This window comes from Balaenoptera borealis (assembly GCF_965194805.1).
Source record: "Balaenoptera borealis genome assembly, chromosome: 19".
NCBI classification, from domain to species: Eukaryota; Metazoa; Chordata; class Mammalia; order Artiodactyla; family Balaenopteridae; genus Balaenoptera; species Balaenoptera borealis.
The window spans coordinates 18,816,177-18,826,545 of record NC_138878.1 but is presented as its reverse complement, the minus strand read 5'-3'; the positions used below and the strand labels follow the sequence as shown (position 1 = coordinate 18,826,545).

The 10,369-nt window shown below is 38.2% G+C and overlaps 1 protein-coding gene and 1 long non-coding RNA gene across 2 annotated transcripts in view; one reads left to right on the top strand and one right to left on the bottom strand.

The window, feature by feature from the left end:
- TK2 (thymidine kinase 2) overlaps nucleotides 1-5,637 on the bottom strand; it is an 85,421-nt gene extending 79,784 nt beyond the window's left edge. The window contains exon 1 of the mRNA XM_082369062.1: nucleotides 5,505-5,637. The gene's annotated coding sequence lies outside the window, so the exon portion shown is untranslated. The remainder of the gene's footprint in view (nucleotides 1-5,504) is intronic.
- On the top strand, nucleotides 14-4,832 carry LOC309617205. Its single transcript, XR_014237790.1, has 2 exons — nucleotides 14-2,247; nucleotides 2,280-4,832. It is a non-coding gene; the product is annotated as an uncharacterized lncRNA (long non-coding RNA).
- Nucleotides 5,638-10,369: the final 4,732 nt, after the last annotated feature.

The following is a 10,369-nucleotide window of genomic DNA, read 5'->3' as shown; positions in this document are numbered from 1 at the left end:
GAAAATTCTAAAGGCAGCAAGAGAAAAACAAAGAATCACACACAAGGGAACCCCCCAGAAGTCTATCAGCTGATTTTTCTGTAGAAACTTTGCAGGCCAGAAGGGAAGTGGCATAATATATTTAAAGAGCTGAAAGGGAAAAACCTACAATCTAGGATACTCTACCTAGCAGGATTATCATTCAGAATTGAAATTAGAAATTTTCTCAAACCATATACAAAAATAAACTCAAAATAGATTAAAGACCTAAATGTAAGACTGGAAACCATAAAACTAGAAGAAAACATATGCAGAACACTATGACATAAATCATAGCAATTTTTTTTTTTTTGTATCTGTCTCCTAAGGCAAAGGAAACAAAAGCAAAAACAAATAAGTAATTAAACTTAAAAGCTTTTGCACAGCAGAGAAAACCATCAACAAAATGAAAAGACAACCTACTGAATGGGAGAAAACATTTGCAAATGGTATGACCGATAAGGGGTTAATGTCTGAAATATATAAACAGCTCATACAACTCATATCAATAAAAACAACCTGATTAAAAAATGGGCAAAAGACCTAAATAGACATTTATGTACACACACACACACACACACATACATACACACACACATATACATACATACATACAATGGAATATTACTCAGCCATAGAAAGGAATGAAATTTTGCCATTTGCAACAACATGGTGGACCTGGAGGATATTGTGCTTAGTAAAATAAGTCAGACAGAGAAAGACAAACACTGTATGTTATCACTTATCTGTGGAATCTACAAAATAAACGAATGAATATAACAAGACAGAAACAGACTCACAATATAGAAAACAAACTAGTGGTTACCAGTGGGGTGTGGGAAGCGGCAAGGGGCAAGATAGAGGTAGGGGATTTAAGTTTATAAAATAAGCTACAAGCATATATTTTATAGCACAGGGAATACAGCCAATATTTTATAATAAATTTAAATGGAGTATAATCTATAAAAATATTAAGTCACTATATCATACACCTGAAATGAATATAATATTGTAAGTCAACTACACCTCAAGAAAAAAAAAAGAACAAGGAAAAATATTGTGAAAGAAATGGAAACAGTAGTTGCCTCAGGAGGTGGAGAATGGGCAGGAAGGAGCTTATGGGAGTATGAGAAAGTTTTATATCTTAATTGGGGGAACTGGTTACAAAGGTGTATACATTTGTCAAAACATCCAGCTGTATACTTAAGATCTGTGTGTTTCATCATAGGTAAATTTTATCAAAAAGCATAAGCTACATATGACTGTGCTCAGAATCCAGTGGAAAAGTGTGGACCTTGCTAAACTCCTTTGTGTAGCCACTCCTCTCAATCCCTGGGGGTGGCTCTCTGAAGCAGGAAGTTTCTTCACACCCAATCAGAGAAGGTGTGATGTGCTGGTAGCCACTTGTCCTGCTGAGAAGGGGACTCCTGGTCAGGGACATGGTCACCAGAGACTGCAGGAAGATGCCCCTTCAGAGCAAAACTACACCAGGTGAGTATCTGCCAGAAGCAGCCTGCGAGTGGGCATATCACCTATGGATCTAGTAGAAATGCATATTCTGAAAAATCCTAACTTGTACATTCAGAATAAAGATGGATGCTGTGTCCTTAAAACAAGACAGACTGTAAAAAAGGGCAGTAAGCTAACAATGGTTTTTTGGCGGGAGGGGTGGGGGGAACATGACAAAGATTTAAAAATTTAACAGAAAGTTTGAATACAGTGGAAAATCAGTGCTCTGGAAGATAAAGTCCAGGAAAGCTCCCAGAAAGTAAAGCAAAAAAGGCAAGGAGATTACTTTAGGAGAACTTAAGAGAAACAGGGAGGATAAATCCAAGAGGGTCAACAACCATCTCAAAGGGATCCCAGAATGCGAGAACAGAAAAAAAGGGAGGGAAGAAAATAACCAAAGAAACAACCGGAAAACATTCAGCTATAGAAAAGCTAAAGTTTTCTGATGTAAAGGGGCCACCTAGTGGTGAGCAAGTTTACTGGAAAAGGATCCTCACGTCCACATTTCTTGGTGAAATACGGGAACTCTAAAGATAAAGAGAGGGCTTCCCTGGTGGCACAGTGGTTGAGGATCTGCCTGCCAATGCAGGGGACACAGGTTTGAGCCCTGGCCGGGGAAGATCCCACATGCCACGGAGCAACTAGGCCCATGAGCCACAACTACTGAGCCTGCACGTCTGGAGCCTGTGCTCCCAACAAGAGAGGCCATGATAGTGAGAGGCCATGATAGTGAGAGGCCATGATAGTGAGAGGCCCGTGCACCTCGATGAAGAGTGGCCCCCGCTTGCCGCAACTAGAGAAAGACCTTGCACAGAAACGAAGACCCAACACAGCCAAAAATAAATAAATTAAATAAATAAATAAAGATAAAGAGGAAATCCTAAAAGTTTTCAGAGAGAGAGAAACAGCAAAAAGATGTTACTGACAAGAGAGCAATACCAAACATCAAAGGCCACCCTGGATATTAGAAAACAGTGAAGCAGTAGCTTCAAAGTTTGGAAGGAACTAGCAATTAAGTGGAAAAGCAAATAAAAGTCTTCCCTGCCCCCGCCCCCCCAACCGGTAATGACTCCAAGATTACCACTGACAAATACTTGCTAAAAATAATAAATAAAAATGAAAAACGTAATACAACAAAAAAGGGTTTTGTTTTGTTTTGTTTTTTTAATTGTAAAGGGAACTCCCTTTGTCAAATCCTTTATTTAGCTATAAAAAAGCAAAAGAAGAAAATGAAAAAAGAACTGCACCTCAATTCAACTTGAAATTTATGGTAAAATATCAGACATATCAACTTGAAATTTATGGTAAAATACACATAAAATATACCATTAGTGACATCTAGTACATTCACAATGTTCTGCAACCATCACCACCCATCTAGTTCCAGAACATTTTCATCACTCCAAAAAGAAGCCCTGTACCCACTAAGGAATCACTCCCCATTCCTTCCTCTCCCCAGCCCCTGGCAACCAGTAACTTCCTTTCTGTGTCTATAGATTTGACTACTTTGGGTATTTCATGTAAACGGAGTCATACAATATGTGGACTTTTGTGTCTGGCTTCTTTCACTTAGCATGTTTTCAACTTTTGTCAACGTATAGTGTGTATCAGTACTTTGTTACTTTTTAAAAAGGGATAATTAAACATTTTATTGAGGTAAAATTTATATAATATAAAATTAACCATTCTAAAGTGAACAATTCAGTGGCATTTGTTACATTCACATACTTGATGTATGAAGAACCAGACAATGTCTCATGAAGGAAAAGACAGACAACAGAAAGTAATCCCAAGAATAACACAAATGTTAGGATGATTAAACAAATTTGAAAGAGAACATTATAACCATGCTCTAAGAATACATGAAATAAATGGAAAGATAGAAAGTCTTAGAGGAGAAATAGAAGATAATTTTTTTAAAAATAATCAAGTGGGAATTTTAAAACTGATAACAATAACCAAAATACAAAACTCACTGGATGGGCTTAATGGCAGAATGGATATGACAGAAGAAAGAGTTAGTGAACTTGAAAGATCAATAGAAATTATGCAATCTCAACAAAAGGGAGTAAAAAGATCAAAACAAAATAAACAAAGTCTCGGGGACTTTAGAGATAATTCCAAAAGGTCTAACATTTGTATAAATAGATACTTAGAGGAGAAAGAGTGTGGGAAAAAAATTGAAAAAATGATGGCTGACAACTTCCCCAAACTGGCAAAAGACATAAATTTACAGTTTCAAGTTCAGTAAATTCCAAATAGAATAAATTCAAAAAATCCATGCCCAGATACATCATAATCAAATTTCTAAAAACTAAAAATGAAGAAAAAACTCTTGAAAGCAGCCAGAGGAAAATGAAGCATTACTTATAGAGAAACAGCAATTTGAATAATTGAGGATTTCTTATCACAGACTGTGGAACACAGAAGGAAGTGGCACATTTTTCAAGTGCTGAAAGAAATTAACTGTCAATCCAGAATTCTATATCCAGTGAAATTACCTTTCATCAAGGAAGGCAAAATAAAGACACTCTCGAAAAGAGTAAAACTAAGAGAAAGCGTTTCCAGCAGATCTACTCTGAAAGAACTGCCAAAGGAAGTTCTTCGGACAGAAGGGAAATGATACCAGAGGAAAATATGGAATTTCAAAGATGAAGGATGAGCAACAGAAATAGTAAATATCTGGGTAAGCAGAATATCCTTCCCCTTGAGTTCTATAAAATGATTTTTGAAAGCAAAAATCATAACATTATCTGATGGGATTTCCAATGTATGTCGATGTAATATGTAGATGTAATATGTATGATAACTATAGCATAAAGAGGGGAGGACAAAAGAACGAATATGGTGGTCAGGTTTCTACACTGTATTTGAAGTGGTAAAAAAGTAATTCTATGTAGACTATGAAAAGTTAAACATGTATTTGCAATCCCTACAGAAAACACTAAAAAAACTGGACAAAGAGATAGAGTAAAAAACCTCAGTAGGTAAGTTATAATGGAATACTAAAAAATATTCAAATAATCCAAAATGAGGCAGAAGATGAGAAATGAGAACAAAAAGAAGGAACAGATGAAAAATGGTAGATCTAAATCCAAATATACAAATAATTAGGTTAAATATAAATGGTCTAAATACACCAGTCAAAATAGATAAATTGCCAGATGGATAAAAAAATTAAAAAAAAGACCCAACTATATGCCATCTGCAGGAAACCCACTTTAAATATAGTGCTATAGTTAGATTGAAAATAAAATGATGGGAAAAGATATTTCATGCAAACACCAATCAAAAGAAAACTGGAATGGCAATATTAATATCAGACAAAGTATAAAGCAAGGAAAATCACCAGGGATAAAAGGGACACTACATAATAATAAAAGGGTCAATTTGCTTTATGAAGAAGATATAACAATACTAAATGTTCCTAACAACAGAGCTTCAAAATGTATAAAGCAAAAACTGATTGAACTGAAAAGAAAAATGGACAAATCCACAGTTATTGTTGAAGATGTCAACTCTTCTCTCAATAATTGATAGAACAGGTACAGAGAAAATCATCAAGGATCTAGAAGAACTAAACACCACCACCAATCAACTGGATCTAATTGGCATTTACAGAACATTTCACTCAACAAATACACTTTCTTTTCAAGCATACATAGAGAATTCACCAAGATGGACTATATCCTGAATCACAAAACAAATCTCAATACATTTAAAAGAACTGAAATCATACAAAGTATGCTCTCTGACCATAACAGAATTAAACTGGAAATTAATAACATAAAGATAAGTAGAAAACCTCCAAATGTTTAGAAATTAAACACACTGCCAAATAATCTGTGGGTCAAAGATAAAGCCTCAAGAGAAATCAGAAAATATTTTGAAGTAAGCAAAAATGAAAACACAACATATTAAAATTTGTGAGATGAAACTAAAGTAGTACTTAGAGATTTATTGCATCAAATACTTACATGAGAAATGTATAAACAAGAATGCCGGGAACTTCCCTGGTGGTCCAGTGGCTAAGACTCCACGCTCCCAATGCAGGGGGCCCCAGTTCGATTCCTGGTCAGGGAGCTAGATCCCATGTGCCGCAACTAAGACCTGGTGTAGCCAAATAAATAAATAAATATTTTTTAAAAAAACAAGAATGTCAGATAAATGCTAACAAAAAGAAAGTAGGGGTGGTGAACTTAATATTAAATGAAACAGAATTCAAAGCTAAAGGCATTCACTAGGAAAAAGAAAGATGTTTTATTAAGATAATATCTAATAAAAATGACTATATGCTAGGCACTGTTCTAAGATACTTTTATACATTAACACATTTCATCCCTACAATAGTCGTATGACTTAGGTAATATTATTATCCTCATCTTGCAGATGGAGAAACTGAGAACAGAGAAGTTAAGAAAGTGGTAGAACCAGTGCTTATGCTCTTAATTGCTATACTCCACTGAACAAAATTATGTTAACATTTGTTCATCTAACATCATATCTCAAAAAAAAAAAAAGCTCAAAAACTATTAGAAATGCAAGGACAGAGTAATAAACCTAAAACCTTAGTGAGGGCTTCCCTGGTGGTGCAGTGGTTAAGAATCTGCCTGCCAATGCAGGGGACACGGGTTTGAGCCCTGGTCTGAGAAGATCCCATATGCCATGGAGCAACTAAGCCCTGGCGCCACAACTACGGAAGCCCGCACACCTAGAGCCCATGCTCCACAATAAGAGAAGCCACTGCAATGAGAAGCCCGCGCACCACAACAAAGAGTAACCCCCGCTTGCCACAACTACAGAAAACCTGTGCGCAGCAATGAAGACCCAACACAGACAAAAATAAATAAATAAAAATAAAACTTTAGTGAGTAGCTTTAACATACCTGTTTTAATAAGTCAAATATATCAAGTAAAAAAGGATAAGTATACAGAGGGTTAAAATTACACAGTTAGTAAGATATATAATAGATAAATTTTGTACCCAACAAATAAGAGAAAATATTCAATCTTTTTAAACACACATGGAACATTTACAAAAATTGACTCTCTATTTATTAGGACACAAATCTTAACAAATTCCAAAAAGCAGAACATATAGAACTATTCTCTGAATAAAATACATAAAATTAGAAACTAACCACAATGTACAGTCCAAAATTTATCTAATTAAAAATGTAAAAATACCTTTTTAAAATTATTCTTGGGGGACTTTTGGTGGTGCAGTGGATAAGACTCTGCGCTCCCAATGCAGGGGGCCCAGGTTTGATCCCTGGTTAGGGAACTAGATCCCACATGCATGCCACAACTAAGACTTCGCATGCCACAATTAAGGAGTCCGCCTGCCGCAACTAAGACCAGGTGCAACCAAATAAATAAATAAATAAATATTTTTTAAAAAATAAAATAAAATAATTCTTGGATTAAAGAGGAACTTGAAACTGAAACAACCAGCTAATTAGAAATGGATACAAACTAGAGCAATATTTTGGGGATGTGTATGAAGTGATCCCCAGAGAAAAATTTATAGCTTTAAATGCCTTCATTAGGAAACAATAAAGAATAACACAAAAAATAAAATGAAATAAAAACTAGAGATCAATTCTATTTATGAAAATCAAGGCCAAAATCCCAAATAAAATACTAATAAAATGAATCCAGAGGTTTATCAAAAGAGCAAAAACACCATGACCAAGAAAGGCACACCCCACTACATCTAAAAATGGTGAGCATCATAGACCCTGCTACTGTCATTCACTACATTTATATTTTCAAGGAGAAAAACAGCAGGTTCTAAAAGAAAAATCTGTATGGCAAAAAAGCAAAGCAAAAGACAAATGACAAACCAGAAAAAAATATTCATAACTCACATTTCAAGATTAATTTCCTGAATATATGTATTCTTAGATATCAATTTTTAAAAATCAACAATAATAGAAAAATATGTGAAGGATGTGAAAAGTCAGTTCTCAGAAAAGGAAATGCAAATGGCTCTTACCATGCAAAAAACCCAAGTTTGATCCACTCATAACTAGAGAAACGCAAATTAAAAGGGCCCAGAGGGGGCTTCCCTGGTGGCGCAGTGGTTGAGAGTCTGCCTGCTAATGCAGGGCACACGGGTTCGAGCCCTGGTCTGGGAGGATCCCACATGCCGCGGAGCGACTGGGCCCGTGAGCCACAATTACTGAGCCTGCGCGTCTGGAGCCTGTGCTCCGCAACAAGAGAGGCCGCGATAGTGAGAGGCCCGCGCACCGCGATGAAGAGTGGCCCCCCCTTGCTGCAACTAGAGAAAGCCCTCGCACAGAAACGAAGACCCAACACAGCCAAAAATAAATAAATAAAAAATAAAAAAAATAGGTATCAATCAACAATAATAGAAAAATATGTGAAGGACGTGAAAAGTCAGTTCTCAGAAAAGGAAATGCAAATGGCTCTTACCATGCAAAAAACCCAAGTTTGATCCACTCATAACTAGAGAAATGCAAATTAAAAGTGCCCAGAGGGGGCTTCCCTGGTGGCAGCTGGTTAAGAATCTGCCTGCCAACGCAGGGGACACGGGTTCGAGCCCTGGTCCGGGAAGATCCCACATGCCACGGAGCAACTAAGCCCGTGCGCCACAACTACTGAACCTGCACTCTAGAGCCCGCGAGCTACAACTCCTGAAGCCCATGCGCCACAACTACTGAAGCCCGCGCACCTAGAGCCCGTGCTCTGCAACAAGAGAAGCCACCACAATGAGAAGCCCGCGCACTGCAATGAAGAGCAGCCCCCGCTCACTGCAACTAGAGAAAGCCCACGCACAGCAACGAAGACCCAACTCAGCCATAAATAAATTAACTAATTAATTAATTTTTTAAAAAAAACTGCCCCAAGGGACTTCCCTGCTGGTCCAGTGGTTAAGACTCCGCGCTCCCAATGCAGGGGGCCCGGGTTCCATCCCAGTTTAGGGAACTAGAGAACTAGATTCCGCATGCCACACCTAAAGTAGCCCGCATGCTGCAATGAAGATCCCATGTGCTGCAACTAAGACCCAGAGCAGCCAAATTAATTAATTAATTAATTTAAAAAACAACTGTCCGGAGAGATCTTGGTTGCTAAACACCATTCTCCAGTAAAAAGCACTGGAGCTTCTTGGAAGAACAGCTGATCCTAGGGCTGGGATGGGGAGAATATAAGATGAACCTGAAGCATCTTACAGGGTCAGAAAATAAGGAAATGTATGGGAACTCCCTGGCAGTCCAGTGGTTAGGACTTCACGCTTCCACTGCGGAGGGCAAGGGTTCGATCCCTCATCGGGGAACTAAGATCCGCATGCTGCATGGCCAAAAAAAACGGAAAAAAGACAAAAAGACGGGGCATGTTAGGTACAGAAGCACCCACCTGAAGGAGGTCCCAATGGCCAAAGATGGAGCTACTTAACCAACAAAATTAAGCACAATAGTACATAATTATAACCCAAAGAATAAGATAAATAAATAAGTGGAGGAGAACAGAAAATATTCCTTACACAAAGAATGGAGAAGGAAAAGGGCCACCCCCCTTCATTCCACAACAGACATTTCTTGGTGCCATCCTGTGTGATGGGTTCTGAGATGGGGCGGGCCATGATGACAGGCCCCTGGGGAGCGCAGAGCCTGAGGGGAATGCACAGTCGTCATGGATATCCGGTCACCTCACACAAGGGTACCCACCGGATCTGCGTGCCCTTTCCTAGGCCCTTTCAGCCACTCTAGTCAGTCACTGTATTTTCTTTTTTTCTCAGAACCCTTTCAGTAGAAGAGATATAAATTGCATGAAATACTATGCACCCATTTTAAGTGCACAGTTTGATGTGTTTTGACAAACATACGTCCCTGTAAAACCATCACACCAGTCAAAATAAAGAACATTTCCAGCACCCCAGAAAGCTTCCTCCTGCCCCCAGGTAACCACTGATCTGACTTCTGTCACCACAGCTTAGTTTCGCTTGTACTAGAATTTCACAAAAATGGACTCATACAGTATCCTCCTTTCGAGTCTGACTTTCTTCATTCAGCATAATATCTGCAAAATGCATCCATGTTGCTGCGTTTGTCAATGATTTATTTCTTTTTATTGCTGAGAAGTACTCCACTGTATAAATGTCCCACAGTTAGTTTATCCCTTTACCTGTTGATGGACTGTGGGTGGTTTCCAGTGGGAGCTATTAAAAATAGGGCTGCTACAAACATCTGCCTACAAGCCTTTGTAGAGACATGTGCTTTCATTTCTCTTGGGTAAATAGCTAGGAGTAAAATGGCTGGGTCATATGGTAGGTCTCTGTTTAACTTTTTAAGAAACTGCCAAACTGTCTTCCAAAGGGGTGGTAACAATTTCCACCCGTATCAGTACCGTCTGAGAGTTCTGGTTGCTCCACGTCCTCACCAGCACTTAAATGGCAGCATCCCCTTTTACGAAGCCATTCTGATAGGTGTATAGTACAATATGATTTCATTGTAGCTTTAATTCACATTCTTAGATGTCTAATGATATTGAACATCTTTTCACGTGCTTCTTGGATGTTCATATATCTTTGTTGAATCGTCTGTTCAGATCTTTGGCCCATTCTTTAAATTGGCTTGTTTTCTTCTTATTATTGAGTTACAGTTTTGAGGCATGTTTTAATTAACACAGATCAGAACCAGGTCATCCTCTGTTCTAATCTTCACCTGGCCTCCTCCCAGGGAATTTGGAGTAAAATCCAAACACCAAGGCCTGGTCCTCCACAATCTGGCTCCACCCCTTGTCTGATTCGCCTTCACCCCCAGCCCTTAGCTCAGTCCTTTCATCCACACAGGCTGCCTGTCTGCACTCTGAACCAGCC